Genomic DNA, 23,812 nt, shown 5'->3' with positions numbered 1-23,812 from the left:
CAATTGTGACCTTGACATGAGTAGCTAGTTCAAAAGGACAATTAACCATCAAGCAGTCATTTTTGGCTGAGACCTCATCAAATGACATAGCAACTGTAATGCAACAAATATTTTGAAAAAATAATGTTTTGAACTGATCTTAACAATTAACTTCCTCAGAATCTAATCAACCTTTTGGTTTCTGCCTATCCCCAAAAACTATGTGGACATTTTTTTTTTGTGGCTCAATGCAGAAAATATATTGTTCTCTGGAGATTTGATTTCTTGGCTTAGGGGCATGAACATTATACAACCAGAAATTCTAACATTTTGTGATGGACATGAAATTCTAACATTTTGTGATGGACATAACTGTTTTAAGTCTCTTCATACCATGATAATTTAACCCCATTAAATTAACATTTTTCAGAAGAAAACCCATGACATTTTCTTTAATTGCCTGGATTAGGAAAGGAATATTTAGAACTAAGGAAAGGGACTCGTAGCTAACAATGCAGTCTCCAAAATTTTGTTTCGCAAGTTTCATTTCCATACACTGTCAAAATCTATCATAGAATATTTAAGAACTAAGAATGCAACAAATTATATTTGGGACAGTTAAGAAATTCATCATTATGTATTTGGGACTGTTAAGAATCCAACAGATATTTTGGACAGTTAAGAATCCATCAAAGGATTATTGGGTGATATAAGAATCCAATCATAAGATATTTGGGAGATTAAAGAATCATAAGATATTTGACAGATTTAAAAGTCGGCCATAAGATTTTAAGAACCCATCATAAGATATCTTGGAGAGGTAAGACTCAATCATTTGATATTTTGGAGAGTTATGAATCCATCTTAGGTTGTTTTGGAGAGTAAGGAATCCATCAGAGGATATTGAGTAGAGTTAACAATCCATCATAGGATATTTGGGATTAAAGAATCCATCATAGGATATCTGCAGGATTTTAAAAATCAATCATAGGATATTTGGAAATTTAAAGAATCAAACATAAATTATTATGGGAGATTAAATAACATATTATTTGAGATATTTAAGAGTCCAGCATAGGACATTAATGGAAGAGTTAGGAAGCATTGTATACTTTGTAGAGTTCAGAATCCATCATAGGATATTCGGGAGTTTTCAATCCAACATGGGATATCTGGGAGGTTTAAAAATCTATACAAGATACCTGGAAGTTAAGAGAATCAACCATAAGATATTTAGGAGATTCCAGAATCCATCATTAGATATCTGAGAGATTTAAGAGTCCGTCATAGGATACTTAGAAGAGTTAAATATCCATCATTGGATATTTTGGAGAGTTAAGTATATAGGAGAGTTATGAATCCATCAAAGGATATTAAGGACATTCTAGAATCCACAATTTGATATTTGGAAGATAATAGAATCTATCATTAGATATCTGGATGGTTAAAGAATCAATCATAAGAAATTTGGGAGATTATAAAACCCCATTTAAAAATTTATTATAGAATATTTGGGAGAGTTAAGACTCCATAATATATTAATGACATTCTAGAAGATAATAGATTCTATCATATAAGATACCTGGAAGGTAAAAAAAATCAATCATAAGATATTTTGGAGATTTCAAACCCTACCATAAGATATTTGAGAGATTTAAGAGTCCATCATAGGATATTTTGGAGAGTTAAAGAATCCATCAATGGATATTTGAGAGATTTAAGAATCAATCATATAATATTTGGGAGAATCAATATTCCAACATAGAATCTTAAGGAGATTTAAGAATCCAATCATTTGAAATTTCAAGATTAAAGAATCCATCATAAGATATTTGAGAGATTTAGGAATCTATCATTGGATATTTGGGAGAGTTAAGAATGCATCATTGGATATTTTGGAGAGTTAAAGAATCCACCATTGGATATTTTGAGAGTTAAAAAATCCATCATAGAATATTTTGGAGATTTAAGAATCCTTTAATATATGATAAATAGGAGAAATGAGAATCCATTATTTGATATTTGGCAGATTCAAGATTTTTTAAGAACTTTTGATTTAAACATTTACCTTTATTCAGTTGATGTTAAATGAAGTTTTAAAGCAAACAAAATAGATCTGTAGTGCTACTGACATATTTTGGATCATCATAAGTGGAATGACTGCAGAAACCATTGATTTTTCTTGTGTGATTGAACCATTAAATAAAAAGTCAAACCTCATAATCTCTGTAACTTGATAAGATTAAGAAAAAAATTTAAGACATATTTGGGACAAAAAATATTCAGCAGTAAAATAATTATATTTCTACTACAGGAATAAATATTGGTGAGTAAAAGTTAAGTGGCTGGCACTTCTAACATATCAGAGATAATCAAGATATCAATATTTGAGATAATGAAGTTTAACTAAAGATGCTGAGATAGTCTTTAAAAGATAAGAAGATTTGCGTAATTGGGTTTTATTAATTACTGTACATGTACATAATTTAGCGTATTCAAAATTTAGCGTGGTCACTGGATATGGAGTTGTTGGCGTAATCATGAATTAGCGCTACTTATGTCCGTGCAGTGTTTTGTATATATAAAAGATTTGTTAGCGGTATTCAAGTATAAGCACATCGTTGTCTGCGTCAAAGCCGCTAAAATATGAAGCCCGCTTTTTTAAGTACACATACCGTATACTCCTTTTACTTTTTTAAAAGACCACATAGATCTGGTAGCACGGTGGCTAAAGTACATGCATTGCAACCAAGAGGTCTTGGTTTGATTGTCTTTATCTTGGTTAGTACCACATCAGGCAAAAAAGGCCAATTTTTTTCACAGAATAGTTTGTGGCCGGTTGACATGTCTCTATTTCAGGTTGGTCAATGGTGTCAAGTGGGGGGGGGGGACTAATTTATATTCACAAAAATCACATTTACAGTCAAAACTGCCATACATCCACTGTATTGTGTACATGTGATATTCAAGCTTTTAAAATATTTATAAATAGAAATGCTACAACCTTTGATTTTGTTGACCATTTTATGAAATTTCAAACAATTTTACCTGAATTTAACGACTACATAATTTCTGATTCCTACTTTCAATCAGTTATGCTACGTTTTTGGTTCACAACTACAGACACGCTTTTATTTAAATTAATAATTATAATATGCAAGTTTTATGAATAAAACAATATTAATAAATAAATATTTTTACTTACGCTTTGATATTTATTGAATAAACATTAAAACCTAAAACACAAACATCACGTTTTTCTGTCCAGTGATCGAGCGCCATTTTGAAAATAGAGTGTGCAGTGTCATTTCACACCTGGATATTTACCTATAAAAACTATTTTGATAATTAACAAGTAACTAAACCCTAGATTTTATATAAGTGCATTGTGTCACCAATGGGTATGTAAACACATATCCCACACCAGGTGATAATTGAGGTGACTGAAATTTATGGTCACAAACAAGCAATTAGGCACAGTAGCTGCCATGAAAATAAAATCAATTAGGTTAAAAAAATATTTTAGTCATAAAAATAATTTGATACCAAATGCATAACAAAAATCATGATGCAGTTTTAATTGTTAGGAATATGCAAAACATACGAAGTTACATATAGGCTAGCTAAGATCATGTTATAAAAATTATTATTAGAAAAAAAGCAGCTCTTTTATACCGTATGAAAACAAAATTATTAATATTTTCAGATGTTCACAATATTTCCCAATAATCACATGATTCATGTGAATCACAATTTTTTTATTTTAAAACTAATTGTAAAAGTATTTTAGATGAGTGCCTATTAAAAAGTGAAAATTAACAGAAAGTGTTATGAAATATATTCAACATACACATGTGATATTTTTGGCATTGTATATTTGAACACTGCGGAAATTGTATTAAGAGACCACCTGTCATATGTGACCTTTTTTCAAAAAGTTTCTGTATGTGAAAAGCCATACATCAGCACTGTGTATGATATTCGAGTTATAAAACATTTATAAATAGAAATGCTACAACCTTTGATTACCTGCATGACCATGTTTCAAGCTTCATAATTTAAAAAAGCAACTCTATCAGAATTCTAAATCAGTTAGATGTCACAGTAACATGGCTACAATTGTATGCAGTGTTGCACAAGAATTATGAGAGAAAGAGGCATCCTGTCTTTTGTTACCATCTATTAATAGGAGTCTGTCAACTTCAGTTCTGTATAATATAAAACGACAAATTAATTGAGTGTGCAATCTTCACACCTGGTATGCGAAACTATTTTGATAAAGACGGATAAACTATATTTTTAAGCTGAACTTAGAAATGTCTAAGCCATATCAAGAAAATAGATCAAATTTATGGTTTTCAAAGACAGGTGCCAAAATAACAAAACATAGCAAAATCTGACACTGCATAAACACCTGTTCAATAATTTAAATATAGCCTTAAGTTTGATAAGGCCTGTGGACCTTAACAGTCACCAGAAGAAGATGAGTTTCTCTTCACATGGCCAATGTAGTCCCACCTGTATCTGAAACTCTTAAACTTTTCAAAGGTGAGTTTTGATTACATCATCAACTATGCCCAACTCCTAAGCTCTGAGGAAACAAATTTCCATAGGTCAAAAAGTTCCTTGCAACCATGAAAAATTCTTCTTGTCAAAAGTTTCAGAAGAGAAAAAAGAACAAGAAGACCAATCACTACTCACTAGACTGATGAAAATCTGCAAGAAGAGGCCCAGACTACTGTATAGGGGGAAAATAACTCGCGGTGTTAATTTTCGCTATATTCACGGTGGTAATACTTCCTGACAACCAAAGTATATATCAATATTATATCCATGTTTTATTTGGAAATTTGAGAATAATCTACGATATGTTTATAAACATGTACATGCTGTACATGGCCATTTCAGTAATTATGAGTAGTACTTGTTATTCAATTAATTTAATTATCACATTTTACTTTAATTCAAATCAGCAGATAATAACTTGCAGAGAAGACTATTTGTTAAAAAGCTGTTTAAATAGCCATCGCTACATGTTTTTTTAAAACACGTGGATCATGGGTTTTGATTACCCGTACTATTGTTTCTGTGGTGATTTCACCTGCATTATCATGCATAATAGTTTTTATCCATTTTGGTTCTAAAAAATCATTTAAACAACTGTAGTACAAGATATGGACAGAAATCACATTTATAAACGTCCAGTTTTTTCACAGCATTGGACTTGGGTGCACATGCACTCATCGTAATAGCAAAGTCATTTGAAGTTTATAGTCATTGACATTTGATAACTGAACTTGTTTTTATTAATCGTCAATTATTTATCAAATCTTACTATTTTATATTATCCTGCCCTGTGGTTCGTGAGATAAAGACACAACGCTGATTAGTTTTGTTTACATGTAGAAATTATGGATTAAACGGATATAGACAAGGGAGGTAACTTTTATTATATACCAATTCCGCGAATTCAAGAAACCGCGATCGTATCAGATGAGAGAAAAACGTGAAAATTACAACCCGTGAAATTAATCCCCTACACAGTATCTATATATCACCTTAGTATTGTATGTTTCTTAGGATTTGACCTTAAATATATCTGCTTTTCAAGTTCTTGAAAGGCCAAATGTGTTCAGGACCCAAATCTATTATTTCAAATATATCTCTCCTTTTAAACTCCAGGATGCACTGTGTCAAGTTTTGTGAAAAGTTGCTTTCTAAAATCTTCTCTGATTAAAGTTTCAAAATTTAATTTAAATATGAACTCTTTGTATATTAATTTTTATCCAAAGTAAAGTCTGGTAGACAAAATACCGGTAACTGTATAGTGAAACTTCCTGACAACCAAAGTATATAAATATCACCATGGTTTCACAGGTGTCTAAAAGTAAGTGTCACAGTTTCATATAAGGATTTAGAGTAGTCATTTTTTGTAGCCACATGACTTGCAGAGAAGACTGCTGATACTAAATTTGTTCATTTTTCATGAGTTTTTAAAGGTTTCCTAGACATCCTCAGATTTTTTTGAGCAGGGGAGTGGGGGGGGGGGGGGGGGGTTCTAACTTGTGGCTGTGGTGATTCATGGTTACTGATATGGTGGACCTGTTGTTGCAAAGATATTTTGTAGTATACAGAAATCATTTATCATCAAGTTTTTTGCAACTTCACCCTCACAAAACAAGAGGTTCAATAGGAGCAGTTTCCATTATTACTTGTAAGCGCTGCACCTGCCTTTGTTCTGCTGTTATCATCTTGAAAACTTGGCTGCTTTATAAATATAAATTTTAATCTGCTATTAACTGACAACTAGTCATGACTAGACCATGTTGAGTTGCAACAAATAAACAAAGAATCAGTGATTCTCTGGCCTAACCCAGATGTGACCACATTACCAAATCACTTGCTTAAAAGTTGCTGATCAATCACTGAAAAGTTGCAAAATCTTCTTCTTTGATAAACAAATTTTAATTTAAATATGATCATGAGTAAATTTATACCTTTAAGTGATTGTTTGGAAGTTGAAAGTAAAAACCAGTCACCAAAAAGTTACATTGACACTCGCATTATTGGGTATCTATTCTGTTTTTTTTTTTTTTTTAAAAGATTAACATCTTTCATTGTATGAGAATGCTACTACTGATTTATTTATCAACATATTGCCTTGTTGTCCTTGAAAAAAAATATTTAAAGCCCCCCCCCTTATATTTCTGTACAAATAAAGGTGGTGGATGGGAAACATATGGACTTCTATTGTGGCTTCAAAATGGACCCCAAGACTGTGTTTTGAAAAATGCTTAGTCTACACTACATAAAAAACCTTGGACACCTTGGAAGCATCAGGGCGCAGAGAAATGTCATTAAGATCTAGGAATTTCAACCAATCTTGGCACAGTGCCATGGTAGAAGCATCATCAGGGCGCAGAGTAATGTCATTAAGATCTAGGAAATGGGCGCCTGGAAGCTAAAGTGCAACGTTATGGACTGCCATATTTGTTCTAAGGAAGTTGAGTTTTTCATTATTATGTTACGTGAAAAATCACAGGACAGTAGTTTGCAATTTGGATAAGCATAAGATCTAACGTGGCTGACTTTTGCTGTGCTGTTAGGTGCTTTTTCTCCGGAACTGGGTCATCGTTGTCTGTAAAGTCACGATTTGGGTTAGCCTTCGACTTCTTGTCCCATTTTGCGTCATGAGATTAAAATGCAGAAAAATTTGGATCAAGGGATAACGAATAGATTAAATTTTGTTTCCAATTTTCAAATGAATTCACAGTAAAGCACCATTGTTTGGGTGCTCTGTGTGTACTGGCAATGCTTGTCAAGGTAAACATGTCTGGTGCGTGTAAAACTACTTACATGAGGGTCCTTGTCAATTACTTCTGGAGACGTAGAGTCGAAATCGCTGCCACCACGCCACGGTAGGAGAGAATCCATGACTAATGCATGTAAACTGTAATAAACTGTATTCACACCACTACAGGTACAATGCTTGACAATACCGCGCCATGCTAGGAATACCCACGTATCCCAAGCCCAATCACTAAACAGTCACACAACATCTGTGTTGATGCAAAGTATTATTCAAATTTGTTTATGAAGAGCCAAGCCCTCCTCCAAGGGGCTATAATATAATTATGAAATAGCAAAAAATAAATACCATCATTGAACAATCTTCTTCTCAAGAACAAATGAGCGAGGAAAGATGAAATTCATGTGGAATCATTTTTAGGAAGTGTGGATTCAAGTTTGTTCAGAACATGACCCCCAGAGGTAGGGTGGGACCACAATGGATGATCTAAGTTTTACATCCCCCCTTTACCTTTATGGGTAGGTTGGGACCACTTATGCATTTAATCTTTTCAAAACTAAACTGATTTTTGCTTTTTTCTTAGCCCCAGTACCCAGGTGAGCAATGTGGCCCATGGACCTCTTGTCATTGTCATAGACTATATGAATTCCTATATTTGATTTATCTATTTCTTTCTCTTTCTTGATGGTTTTAATAATTCATCAACAAGTTGTAAGAAGATACAGAAGATACCCAGTGGCAATTTTTTTTGTGGGGGGTGGGTTTACCTCCCTTAATTTTTTAAAGAAACACTTCACAAAACACATATGCACTATGAGCATTTTTAGTTTCTTTTGTCATTTACTGGTGCCCCCATAACTGGAAATTCAAGAAATGTCTGCAACACCCCCATCTCCCAGTTAGTGCAACAAGGCCATTCTGCAATTTCAATTCTGAAATCTTCAAATGGACTATTTGTGCCAGTTTTGAAGATGCTCTTGTTTAAAAAATAAGATTCCTAATAATAATTTTATAATCGAACTTTACATCAAGTTTTTGCTAAAGAAAGGTGAATAAAGACATTTTCAATTCATAATTGTATGGCAGCTAGTTGCTGGTGACCAGATAGTTCAGTTGGTAGAGCAGTAAGGGCCTGGGTTTGAATCCTGGTCTGGTCTACCTGGAAATTTTTCTCACCATTTAAATCTGTAAAAAATACTGGGTGATTGAGACAGAAAAAAAAAATCCTAACACCTAAAACTCCAATTTAAATAAGTAACTCAATATTATTACACTTTAACTGGTATGATTCCTTGCTAATTCTACAAACTATTGTTAACTCTCTGGTATATGTGTATATGTGTGCACTGTATGGTGGAAATTTATTATAGACAAAGAAGGATAACTCGAGCACCTTTGCCGAGAATTGTAGTTCAAGCCTGCCTCGTTTTACTTAGCTTCATTTGTCTTAAATTGAATCAAGCTTGGAATCTTTTCACTTACTGCACATGAAAAATACTAGCTCCTTTGAAAATATAAAACACCTTTTTAATACACTGGCTGGCTATCAATTCTGGAATAGGATTCATTTTCTGACAGTTCTCCATGATACTCAGACTGCAACAAATTCTGACATGCTGAGTAAAACCATTTTATCACTATTTTTTATTAATTTTTTTCATACAAAAGGGAATATCCAGTATAATATCCAGAATATCCAGTTATAAGAAATGAATATCAGTAAGTTATATATAATCAAAGGATAAGAGAACTGGTACTGTGTTTGACTGTAATTCAAGTCAAATAATGTTTCTATTCACTCATCAAATGTTGAATTCATGGAACAAAAGATGACTTATTTTAATTCCCAATGGATACATCATAAAAGACTTTATCATCTCATAAGGGCTCTCAAAATGTATGGATTGAATAATCTGCATTATTTTATAATTTTCATAAATTGCCTCAAACTAAATAAATTGAACAGTGTAGGAATAATGTTTCACACAAAACTGCCATATCAGCAGCTTAGCTGTGTATACAACTAGTATTTTTTTGTCAAGATCAAATTTCCATTTCCAAGAAATTTTATGGAACACTTGAACTTAAAAGAGAGAATAAAAGAGGCTCATGGGCTTTAACTGTCACTAAGTTAGAGGGAATATAGTAATGCGTGCATATGTGTGGGGGTAGGTGGGTGTTAAAATGCATGAAATAATTTAAATTGGGATCAATATGCTCCTTTGCAAGAGGACACTCTGCTTTGCAGTGCCCTTGTTTTAATCATGGAAACAGTTTGCCTTCTTCATGCACATGGGTAGAAAGAATGATTTTTAAAATATGTAATCCATTTTCAATAATGATCAACTATCCCCAACCCAAAGGCAAAAACAAGCAAATTTCACAATTTTTATTAAATGGCCATTGTTAAATTATAACCATGCCAATAGTTTGCCTGATAGATGCCCAGAAGCAAAAACAGCAAGTGGTCACCTGAGTCAACAAGTCACCTGACTAAGGTGACCGTAAACAATTGCCCTCCTAGGGCATCTTCACCTAACTTAGGATAAAATGCCACTAGTCCATTTATCAGCAAAATTTTATAATTCAATAACTGTTAATTTGATAAAAGTAAATTATCAGTATTCTTCATCAACTGAAGCTCTCTGTCTCAATCTGTAACCTGCCATCAAACAACAGTGCACAAAAATTCATTTGTGGCACAACTATTTATATTGAACAGAGGAATGAAATGAAAACAGTGGGTAATATCCTAGGCCCCAACTACTTTGTACTGGCAGTCTAACAGTGGAATTGATTACTCAATAAAATTAGAGAATGCCTCTTCTTTTCTTTATAATTACTTGCACACATTTCACCTAAGGAATATTAATTTCACCTTGTAAAAAAAATCTGCACTCACCAAATAATAATCTGTCGAGGAATCTCTGGCTCAAAAAGTTGTTTCACATGCCACAAGGAAAGCTAGCAAGTTGTATAGTTCTCCATAAATTGTGTTGTAATTCTTAACTATACAACCTACTACCTCAACTTGAGATCATGTTAATCTTCAGCTACACAACAGAAAAATCAAACCTGCAACAAAAGTCAACAGACCAAAAAGTCTTAGCATGCATTACAATCTCTACGAGTGTCTCTATGAAATTGAGAAGCAACTTAGGACATCAGTCTCCTCAAATTCAGATCTACTCATCAATTAGTAGACCTAAAGATTGAAACAGACAATATTTTCTATCTGTGTGAAATATGGTTGCTTGATTTTGGAATTGTGAAATACTGGAGAGACAACAAAAATTGGTTTCCATCCTGAGGACTTATTCAGTCGAATGTTCATGTCCTGTTTACCTGCTGTTGTTGGATGTGGTTTCTTTGTTGTCATCAACTCCCTTCCGAGAAGAGCGTTGCAGAGACGACACAGACCCCTAGATCTGAGCTTGAGAACCAGTCGCCACACAAGTTCGGATCTACGGGTTCCTGTAGCCCCGCTTAGAGACGCTGAAGCACTGGTTCCAGAGTTCTATAGAAACAAGGTAGCTTAAGAAGTCTCTTACCTTTACTGTTTCTTTTTTTCACAAATTGAAGCATGACTTTTTGTAAGGATGGATCTTTATTCTGAAAATAAAAATCATTTATTCAAACTCACTTTCATTAATGTTATCAAATTCGTTGGATTAAAGGAGAAGCTTTCAGTATAAATATTCATAGTCTGTCTCATTTTAAGGTCTTCTTAAACAAAATATACTTTCAAACTGCTTTTCAAGTGTTTTCCATCATCATATATTACCAAAACTGGACTATGACCCCTAACCACAGGCTTATGTAGTAAGTATTGCCATGTTTGCCAATATTTGGTAGTTTTATTCGATTATATTTTTAGCAGGACTATTCTTAAATGCAGAATTTCACAGCAGTGTTATAGCTGTCCTTGAGTCTGTTGAGTACTGTACTCTACAAGTATTTACAATTTTATGAGTACTTATACTGTATGGCAAGTTTCTACATATAGGCACTTATGCCAGGAATAGTACTCATTGCAGAAATATTGTTTCTACTAAGTTTATCTATGCTGTTCAAGAAAAATTACTGCATGTATTTGTTTCAGAGATGGTTTCATTTCCAAAGGATCGAATTATAACTGCAGCTATTAAATAACTTTAAGGAAACATACATTTTAAAGGGTAAGCATAGGGAGCAAAAAAATACTAATTTTGAAAAAGCTACAAAGTAGTGTATGATTAGTCCTACTCAGTTCCATCCCAACTGGCACCACATACAAAGATTTGCACACCAAGATATAGAAAAAAGAAAAAGAAAACAAAAACAGCATGCCTATACAAGCTTAAAAATATTGTATAAGTTGATGACAAGAAAGGTCAGAAATAGACACTTATTAATTAGCGTCTGGATGTAGCCTCCATTAAAAATCCAATAATTTGTGAGACATTGGCTGATTTGTACAGAAATGGTGCTAATCCTACTAAGTAAAGAGCTGCTAGCATTGCACCTTTTAGAATGCCTGTCTGGCATCACACAGTGGTTCCCCACAGATCTGATGTGTCAACAGCTGCAGTTTTATGACAACGCCGTCTGATTACAATGGATAAAAATAAAATGACATCAAGTCTGGCATTCAACAAATAATGTCTCATGGATCTCCTTCCATAAAACCCCATAAAAGTGGTCTCCCATCGTAAAAAAGGAAACTGATTTCAAAGAAATTCACCATTATCAATATTTGTGATGTCTGGGCCAGATATTGTTGAACAAACTCAGCACTATAGTTCTGGGGAAGATAAGTTTGCCAGGAGATTTCATCACAAGAACTGTATTTCTATTTCTGCGGTCTGAGATGCCTCTCATACCATTGTTTAGATGCTCTTTATAAATCTCTCCATATTTTTTAATTTTTCATTTTTTTATTGCATTATAGAGAACAATCTTTTCGATGTGTGGGAGGGTTTTTGACATTTAACATCAGAACTAAAATTCCTGTGTTTCTTTGAAAAATGCCATATGTTTTACTTTTGGAATGGAATAAAATATCACTGAGAAACAGTTCCTATAAATAGTACAATGACCTAGTAAGGCATCAATGTGTGAACAGAATTCTGTTTATCAAACACATTTTCTGCAATTCATATATGAAATCAATAAAATTTAAATACCCAGTCTAGACAGAGATTGCAAGATTAAACAGGTTTGAACTGAGAAAAAATAGTTCAGATGTAAATCCAACACCAAAAGAGAGAGATCAATTACACCTGAAATATTCTTATTAATTATAATAAATTGCCTTTTTTGATTAACCTTGCCCCAATCAATTGAATACACTAAAATCTATTACTCGTGCAAGTAAAAAAAAGGTGTCTACCTAAAATATTAAAGTGATTGATTTACAAGTCAGAAAAGATTTTAATTTTACTGAATGGTCACTTTCACACAGCATTAAATGGACCACAATTTTATATACTTACAGAAAATGAAATAACTTTGTTTCTTACAATGTGAACTTTAACTTTGAATTTGCATGCAATACATTGCATACATTACAAATCAACTGTCTTCAATCCTTTTCAGACTTGGACCCTCTCTTTATTTTACTAACCCATAAATCAACATTTTTTTTTTTAAAGTATGAAATACTTTAAAATATTTTATAAATTCAAACTTATGAAAAAAAAAAGACAGCTTTCCTTTTTTTTTTTTGGCTTCCACCCCCCCCCCTAATATACCCAATATAGATATGATGCAGTATTGAGTTTGGTAACTGGAGAAAAAAACTTAATGTTAAATAACAGGAAAAAACCTAGTCAAATTAGTGTACAAGAAACTGATGACAATCCCGAAAAGCTTGAGATATTGCCATCTTCTGCAAATAAAAAAATGGTCAATACCATAAACATTACTGCTTATTAGGAGTGCTGGGTAGGCAATATGACTGTTGTTTCATTCATATGAACGAGGGAAACATAAAATATACACAGATCAGCAATCAAGTTGATCAAATTAACTTCTGGCAAGGAGGAGTTGTGTTCTGTCTAGGAGGGTCAGTCGTAATATATATTATCATCAGAAACAATCGGACTGAAGTTAAAATAAGATGTCTAGACTATCGTAACAGATGGACAATCTGCATCATCAATATTCGCTGTGTATATTTATAGCAATTAAACATATTGGTAGCAAATTTCATTACATAAAATTTTTTTGATAGACTTGGATGAATATAATGTTTCGTCTACCACAATTCCAAACCTAGATTTTTAACTGCTGCTCAGAAAACAGTCACATTAATGAAGTTTATTGAGGTAATTAAAAATAATTGTGCTCAAACTTTAGTTGTCAAGTAATCCCCCAAAATGAATAAATTAATATCTGAAAGTTTCTACAAATATGTTTGCTTCTTTTGTTTAACATATCCCTTTAAGAATTCTTCATTCATATTGAGACGACACCACTTACTGGTGGAAGGCATCAAATTCAGACTGTAGCTGGCACATACAGCCTCATAGCAATGAGGGATCATTTTTGTGCCAGCACCTACTGTAACATGGGACCTCAGTATATAGTGGTATCATCTAAAGGACCAGTCTCAACGTCCCACAGTGGATTCAAACCCATGACATAAGGATCAACCTCTACTCCACGACTCTTGAGAAATACTCTCTACTTACTGCATTAAGTGGGCAAATATGAAAGAGTTCAGAAACTTCAGAGAAATCTCTATTCTCTCTATTATAGATGTCTACTTGTGATGTCCAATCTTATTATCCAATTTATGTTACACTGATTCAGAGCTATCAAGAAATGTTTTTCAACAAAGCTTGAAAATAATCAGGTGAGCAAAATCCATCAAACTTTGTCTCCGAATAGCATCCCGTCTAGACGATAAAATTGATCGCAACATGACACATCAAGATAAAAGGAGGACAGTAACATCTAAAGGGTAGAGTGTTGTACACCGATGACAGTGCGACCTGATCAATACACTCAAATCCATTTGACCATTATTGGTCTTTCACGTGCATTATTGTTATTGATACCACATATAGTGCAACTCCTGAAAGTTGGGAGAGATGTTTGCTGACGGCAGAATTAATTTAAGTAAAATTCCATTAGTATCAGTTTTGCAATCTTTTTCCTGACTAACAGATACATTTGCTATCATTTGATACCCTTTGCAAAAAATATAGAAGGAAAAAAGATGAATTTAACAAAATGAATTGCTTCTCTGATATACATTGCTCTAAATGCCCACCATGTTTCAATCTTGTCGAGGAGTCTGATGTCAAGAAAGACAACTCTTACTGTATATAGGGAAAAAAATACAGTTCACTTTAAATGTCTAAAATAATTTACAACAAATATCTGTCTTCATAAATCATCTGTGTATATGCTACTCAAAATATCCTCTTTATTACAAACACACAAAAAAAATTTCATCCTCCTAACATTTACATACATTGCTATGAAAATTTGATCATCAATGCATTTTTACTCTTTTTTTTCTTATAATCTTTGGAAACAATCCTTCCAGACCAATTTTCAAATACATTGCTTTCATTGAAGACTCAAGCATCAAGGCCACTTTTTATGTATGTTGTCCTTTTCAAAAACTTAATTGATCATCCATGTTTAATTTTTCATACATATATTGATTGCTATCTTTGAAAACTTGTTCATTAATCTGAGCCACTTTTTGCATTGCCAACACTAAAAACTTGTTCATCAATCTGAGCCACTTTTAAAATACATTGCCAACACTAAAAACTTGTTCATCAATCTGAGCCACTTTTTACATACATTGCCAGCACTAAAAACTTGTTCATCAATCTGGGCCACTTTTTACATACATTGCCAACACTCAATCTGAGCCATTTTTTTGGCACACATTGCCAGCACTACAAACTTGTTCATTAATCTGAGCCATTTTTTGGCATACAATTGTTCATCAATCTGCACTTTTTACAACATTGCCAACTTGTTCATCAATTTTACATATATTGTCAACACTTTGTTCATGTCTGGGCCACTTTTTACATACATTGCCAGCACTAAAAACTTGTTCATCAATTTGAGCCATTTTTTGGCATACAATGCCAACACTAAAAACTTGTTCATCAATCTGAGCCAATTTTTACATACATTGCCAACACTAAAAACTTGTTCATCAGTCTGAGCCATGTTTGGCATTCATTGCCAACACTAAAAACTTGTTCATCAATCTGAGCCATTTCTGGCATACATTGCTAGCCCTAAAACATATATTCATCCAGGACACCTTTTGCAGCCCATGTGCTCAGGTGAGCGATGTGGAGGGGGTGGGGGCATTATTACATCCAATTCAGAATAAACCTTTTACTGTAATTAATACTCCCCTAACCCACAAGTGAGCATCTTTTGCTGGCCGGGGTGAACATGCATGTTTTTAAGGATAAAATCTTCAAGTCCAATAGAAATATTTCTCTTCAACAATTTAGTAAAATTGGCACATTCACATTCTTTAGAAAAATGCTCATATTAATACAGCTAATATCTTGTGTTTCTAAAAAAATGTTAAAGGATACAAATTATAAACAAGTCCAAGTGATTGATATACTCCTAGTACTTCATTTAATTTTTTTTTTGTATATTTCATTTCATTTATATAGTTGATCTGGCCTGATTTCTTAAATAATAGCAGTAAGATTCATACATGGTTATATGCTGCACTAAACTGTACTGTTTGCACCTTTCTATTTGGCTATATATATATCATAGATATACAATGTACATGCTATTTTCATTTTCCCTTGTTGTTTACGTGTTAACTCCTGGAGACATTCACACAAAGCTTTAGAAGTACTGCTACAATGTGGACTCCATACAAGTCTCTCACCTGGTCTAGAAAATCCTTCATTCAAAATTAAAAAGACTTTTTAAAAAAAATAAATAGCTTTTAAAAAATCACCCGAGTACGCATGCTATTCAGACACAGTTTACAAGCTTCTTAGTGATAATGATATTGCCGACATATTGAATTTTTGACTACAAGTCAGACCTTGAAAGGCACAGCATCTGCGAGTTCTATGTGCTCAAACACTCAACTCACCAAGACAGATCTTCCCTTCAGGGTAATTACTAATGGCCCAAAACATACAAAGTCATAGTCAAAAATAAAACGACACCCAATCATAAGAACACTCCGATCCAATGGTTTAGTCAGTCAAGTGTTACTCTAGATAACTCGTTCAGTCTTTTTTTTTTTTTAATTTGTCCAGAGCATATTGAAAAGAAACGCTAACATAAATCCATTAACAAAATTGCATTCATCAAAAATGGTGGACTATAGGAAGATTATAATAAATGCTAATAAATATGGTGCAATAATTTCCTATATGTCCCCAGGAACAACAAGTGATTCATCATTTTAAAGAAATGATCAAGAGACTAATGTCTTGAAATCAAGAAAAAATTACAAAAATTAAATGGAAATAAAATAGATAAGAAAATCCCATGAGAATTTTTTCTCTAGTCTGGGCTCTGCTTTAATATAGATCTATCTACAATTATTTTATTCCCAAAAGCACATTTGAATCAGTAGTAATAATTGTGAGGAAGGGGGAAAAAAATTGAATCACACAGATTCAGAAAAAAACTGTGCTATATAATTACATGCTCGTCAAGGTGAAACAATTTACGTGTACAACGTTAGACTGAGACAGTTCTATTTTCTCCTTATTTTGCTTTTAACTTTAATGACAGACAACAAACTCTGAACAAACAGAACCCAAATCCTCCTGATCCCGGAGCAGGTGCTACTCAGAGAGTCATTTCCAAACAAAGAACTTTCCTCAAGGACAATGAACTGTTACCAATACAGTTTCTTTATAGCATCATCTTTTTTGTTCTATTGTTACGTGTGTGTGCATGGTTGTTGTGTAATTTACGGGCCATGCAAGGCTCTGAGAAATATTTTTGTCCATAGCAAGGGTTAATCAAATGCACTGTGTTCGGAACGCACAATCTTTGGAACAAAGAAAACCCAGCACTTGTTTCTATAATCTGACTTTGTGGTTTTTATTTAATAAAAAATATGACTTTGTGGTAGCTCAGTTTCCTTGCTTCTTTCACACTTATAAAGAAAAAGAGAGAACCTCAACAATTAATGTTAAATATAACTTTCAGTGGCAAGACCTTAGGTTTACCTTATGGCATAAAAATATGGAGAATTTTGAAATGTATACCCCTCATATAAAAAATAACAATTTATAAAGGCGAACATATGGGTTATAAAATTGGGTCACAGTCTTATCTTGATCATTCCATTCAATGATTAATTCAGTCTGAATTACAAAAGATATACGATACATTTTTAATTTCATATGAAAATTGGAATGCAACACAAGACACCTAAAAGTTGTGGAATGTCAAATATAAAATATTATAGGTCTAGACAAAAATTTAGTAAAAGACATCAATATTGATAAGTTATATCCCAGATGGGTATTGAATGACTGGGATACATTTATCGATATATCAATCAAGATATTGCTTGGATACTTTTTGCCTCCCATTGTGATGTCTGTCTAGACTCAAATTGCAAAAATATTGATAAAAGCTAGAGACAATTCACAGAGTAGGTGACATTTTAAATCATTAAATATCCCATACATACAATCACTACAAGAGTGCTGTCACCAGTAAAACAAAAGCTGGGCGTGTCTAAATGACAACTACTAAAACTTACAAGCAGTATTATAAGTCGTATAAATTTGTAGAGAAGGGGAAAAGTCTGAGTAACTTTTAAATCTATACCTGAAGAACAACACCAATCACGCTGAGCAATTTACCAAATCAGGAAAACAGTAACAGAGTTGAGCAATTTACCACATTAAGCAAATATTAACAGAGTTGAGCAATTTACCACATCATGCTAAGAGTAACAAAGTTGTGCAGTTTACCACATCATGCTAACAGTAACAGAGTTGAGCAACTGACCACATTAGGCAAACAATTACAGAGCTGAGGAATTTACCATCAGCAAAGAGTCAAACCAGAAGTCTCTGTCGAGACTGTAGCTCTAATGGTTTGTACTTATAACAAAGGATGAGAAAAGAAGCCACTGCCATCAGACCAAAACTGTAGGAGAAGTAGCATTTTACTGGAATTTCACAGAAATTTCTATTTTTAGTAACCATAGCGACATCGTTCATCCAAATCAAAAACCGATGCACTAAATTATATATCACAGTGTAGTCTACTTGTGTGCCAAGTTATACTGAAATCAGACCAAAACTGTAGGAGGAATAGCGTTTTAAAGGAATTTTACAGAAATACCTATTTTTAGTTACCATAGCAACACTGTTCATCAGAATCAAAAACGGATGCAAAATATTATGTACCTTAGTGTAGTTTTCTTATGTGCCAAGTTATACTGAAATCAGACCAAAATTGTAGGAGTAGTAGCATTTTACAGGAATTTCACAGAAATTTCTATTTTTAGTAACCATGGCAACAACGTTCATTGAAATCAAAAACCGATGCACCATATTATGTATCTTAGTGTAGTGTACTTGTGTGCCAAGTTATATTGAAATCAGACCAAAAACTGTAGGATGAGTGGCATTTTAAAGGAATTTCACAGAAATTTCTATTTTTCATAACCATGTCAACACCGTTCATCGAAATCAAATCAACATATTGAATTAAGGTTCCTTCTTGAAAAGAAATGATTTAGGCCATAATAAATAAATTGCTAGATTCTCATCCGAATTTTTTCAAAAATTGAAGCGGGCGGGCGGCTTTTATTTTATATTTTTTATTTTTTCAATTTTGCAGGTTTTTTATTGACCTGGTCAATCGGTGTAATTTTATCTACAATACCCGAATAAAATTCATAGTAAAGGTTCACTTATCTCTTACTTCACATCATCACCAATCTTTTTCAACCAATGACCCTTGTTTGAAATATATTGATGTATAACAGCAATAACCATCTTTTTCAGCTGTCAAAATCATGTCGACTTTCGCGGAATTTAATTAAAACAACAGTAGAATGGTAGACGAATACGATCCCGATCAGAATTAAGACGAAGAAAAATAGAAATAAAAAAATCGAGGCGGAGGTATAAAATCGGGGCGGGCGGGGATGAAAATCTAGGAATATTTTTATTATGGCCTTATGTGTAAATCTATATTTTTGTCAAGACTGGTGCTTCTGGGGCTCTTAGGTTTTATTTTTTTCATTATTTGTCTACTTAGAAAACTTTTCTCTTTTGATCCTCTGTCTAGAATCCAAGAGCTTCTGGGGTTTTACCCCCCTGGTCCCCCAGTGGAACTTCAAAGAGGCCCCCAGACCTCCTACCTAATTGTTCAGAATGATTGCTCATTTATATCAAACTAATATCACTTCCTATACACTTATCAAAAAATCTTGGTTTTAAAAAATGACTTCCCCCTTATGACTAAATGATAATCAATGATCAATATTGTATGGCAGCTTTCTAGATGTGATAATTGAAATGATCAATATTTGCCTCTCCAGGTGGCAGTAGGTATAGTCCTATACTGATTGTGTCAGCCGAGTTTTGTGTATCAGCCCTAGCTGTCTGTGGAGCAGACGATAGGTATATACTGGAAGGACTTGGTCTACCATGACCCAGACAGTATTCAAATGCTTCATGAGGCACAACTAAGGTGTTTAAACAGCGTGCCAGCCAATAAATCATTTCAGCCCAGTGCACACCTAACAGTCACATATCTATTCTATTCCTCCTATAACCTTGTTGACAGGTGTATTTAAGTAAATTTTAATTCAATACTTTATAGATATCTGGAACTTTCTGATAATAAAAATTTCATGTCATCATAATGGAAAAATTTATCAGAATCAATAATAAAATTTTGTAGTTATTAATATATTTAAGGCTCAATTGCCTTCTTCATAAAACAGTCATACATCAAAGCCTATTTACAGGTTATCCTTGTAAACGACTCCTGATGAGGCTGTCTGAGTGACCAGACACTGTGATTATCATTATCATTCCTTTCATTTCTTCTGTTGATTATGGAAGCTTTTTAATGAGGTTCAAAATGCTGAAAAAATTACCGAAGCCAATAAATGGATGCTAATTTTTCTAAAAGTCTATCTAATGTAGAAAAAATTCAAATATTTTTAACCATCATCACATCACCCACTTGGTGCAGTACATGGTTAGAGCATCTGCTCTAGAGTTTCGAAGTAAGGAACTGATCTTTGCGTTGCAGGTTTGAATCCCACTGTGGGACAAGGGAGTCCAGTCCTCTGGATTAGACCATATAAACTGAGGTCCCGTGTCACCGTATGCGTTGGCACAAAAAAGGATCCCTCACTGCTCAATGGCAGTAAGTGCTGACAATGGGACAAAATTTGCAGCTATCCACCTGCAAGTGGTTGCATCTCCATATGAGTGAAAAATTCTTGAGAGGGGCATTAAACAACATACAAACAAACCAAAAACAATCATCACTCTAAATAACTGATATAGCTTGCACCTCACAGCAATTTAATCATCAACAAATAACATAAAAATCTTCAATTTCTGGACAAATTAGAGTGTAATGGTTTGGGTTGTTAATATTGGCCTGGATATCTCAGTGATAAGAGTACCTGACTAGTGATGCAGGGGTCATGGTTCAATTTCCAATCCAGTCATACATTTTCTCTATTCCTAACACAATATCTGTTAATATTGCAGGTGAAAGTCTTGCCAGGGGCAAAAAGAACTTAGGTTGTTTCTCAAAGGCAAAGACAATATAAGGAAGGAGGAATATAGCTAAGTGGATACAGCACCTGACTATTGATATGTCCAGGTGACTATTGATATATTCAGGTGACTAGTGATACATCCAGGTGACTAGTGATATGTCCAGGTGACTACTGATATGTCCAGATGACTAGTGATATGTCCAGATGACTAGTGATATGTCCAGGTGACTGGTGATATGTTCATGTGACTAGTGATATGTCCAAGTGACTAGTGATATGTCCAGGTGACTATTGATATGTCCAGATGACTAGTAATATGTCCACGTGACCAGGTGACTAGTGATATGTCCAGATGACGAGTAATTTGTCCAAGTGACTAGTGATATGTCCAGGTGACTAGTGATATGTCCAGGTGACTAGTGATATGTCCAAGTGACTAGTGATATGTCCAGGTGACTAGTGATATGTCCAGATGACTAGTAATATGTCCATGTGACCAGGTGACTAGTGATATGTCCAGATGACGAGTGATTTGTCCAAGTGCCTAGTGATATGTCCAGGTGACTAGTGATATGTCCAGATGACAAGTGATTTGTCCAAGTGCCTAGTGATATGTCCAAGTGCCTAGTGATATGTCCAGGTGACTAGTGATATGTCCAGGGGTTTTAAAGGTTCGGATTACCAGTCCTCCCATACATTTTCTCCTTTCCTGATAAAAAAAGTCAATGAGCTACTCGAGAAACTGTCAAGGACACATTAGAATATTTTTTCTTTCCTTGTAAAACTTCAGGAAACAAACTGGAAAACCCCATCTTAATTCTGTGTCACATAGCAGTATATATAACACTGCCTCGGTGTTGATCCAATCATTTTCCCAAATGAGAAAATTTTGAAATATTCTTGACATATTCTTGACACATTTAATTTTTAAGTAGGTGAATTGTTTCAAGGTCTCTCCTGATAGTATCTCTGACCCCCACTAACAATTGTGAATTCCTGTATGCTTTAAAGTTATTCCATATTTAGACCTGTCAAGGACAAATACAATTTACATCAGCAGTTTTTACTGGAAACCAACAAAAGCATATTATTCCTAACATGTGATGGAATTAAAAGAAGAGGGGTTAGTGTTTCTTGTGTGTGTTTTGTTTTTACTTGGATTGTTTCCTTTCCTTGAAACCAGAAACAATAGTATAGGCTATCTCTAAAATAAGTTAACTGCAATTTGAAGCAAATTTCAAAGAAAACTGTATGTGTACTTTAAAAAAGCAGACTTCATATTTTAGCGACTTTAGCGCAGACAACAATGCGCTAATTCATGAAAATTGCTAAGAAATCATTAAAATATACAATACACTGATCGGACATGTGTAGCACTAATTTATGATTACGCCAACAACTCCATATACCCAGTGATACGCCAAATTATGAACACATACAGTATTTCACTTAACAAACTACCCTCACATTTAGACCCCCGCCCCTTTTCCATTCTTTCCCACTGCTGTATTATAACTTCTCGTAAAATGTACTGTATGTTATTTGAAGCATTTGTAACATTTCATCTTTGAAGATTAAATCAAGATTTCTGTAGCAGCTACATCAATCTCAATCTATAAGCTTGATCAATATCCAAGAGTTGATGCATTCGATGTTACTCCATAAATATCTCTTGTTAATTCAGACTAAACTGACATTGTATGGATGACAAATTGCCATGTTATCAACAAATTATGTACTAAACGAACTTGTCATTATACCACCTTATGTAGAATATGTTGAGACATGTCACTTATTTTTTTTTTTTCAATGCATGACATTTTGTTAAACTTATTTTCCCTAAATTATATTTAAACCAAGAAACTCAAATATTTCTGGAAAACAAGAATTTCTGCTGCTGTAAGACCAAGTCTCTTGGAATACACAATTCTAATTCTCGGCAAGAAAGTGTTAATTGATTTATGTAAAATATATCATACAAGTATACTTTAATAATTTGTATATTAATTCCTACAAAATCAATGAAGAGACTGCCTGTGTATTACTGTACTTCACGGCCAATAAAAGCCTCCATACCTTAGTTATCGACACAATTCTATTACCTCGCAAAATAGGTAAATGATCTAAATCACAATCGTTGTAGTTAAAAGGGCGCCAAAATAATGAAGCCCCCGTCTGAGGCCTCAGCGTGCAATCTATTACAGTGTAATGTGTGGAAATCCATTGAGTAAAGCCTGGTGTACAATAAGTAGCCTAGCCTTTATACAAACACCAGACTGGTCAGTCTGGGGTCAAGTCTCCACAGTTTAGGGAGAATGTCTGAGGTGTCAGACAGGGGGGTCAAATTAGGTGAATTAAGATCAAATTTCACTATGGCAATTCCCTCCACATGTGCAAGATTTGGGCCTCCTATTTTTTGTTATAATATCTAGCACATATTTCAGACTATAATCATATAATATATTCCCTGACATATTAGTTTACATGTTTCTAGACATATCGCATCAGTACTATTACACGGTAGTTTGAGACTTTTCCTTGTCCCAGGGATATATTTTTTAGGGACATGCAAAGGAATGGAAGGCAAATAATTTATTTTCACCTGACAGAGATTTTGTTTAACCAATAAGCAAAAGTCCTGTCATAATCGTGAAAGGGAAATACTTACAGGTAAGACAGACGAGAAACCTACAATTTTTCACATTTCCACGTGATTCCAGTTAAACATGGCTTTCAACACTCCTAATATGTCTAACAAAAAAATCCCTACGTCCCAAGAGATGCCCACAAATTAA

Source organism: Saccostrea cucullata, unplaced genomic scaffold (assembly GCF_032062105.1).
Source record: "Saccostrea cucullata isolate Sc308-1 unplaced genomic scaffold, CSIRO_AGI_Scuc_v1 ctg186, whole genome shotgun sequence".
Lineage (NCBI taxonomy): Eukaryota > Metazoa > Mollusca > Bivalvia > Ostreida > Ostreidae > Saccostrea > Saccostrea cuccullata.
This window is presented reverse-complemented; position numbering follows the sequence as displayed.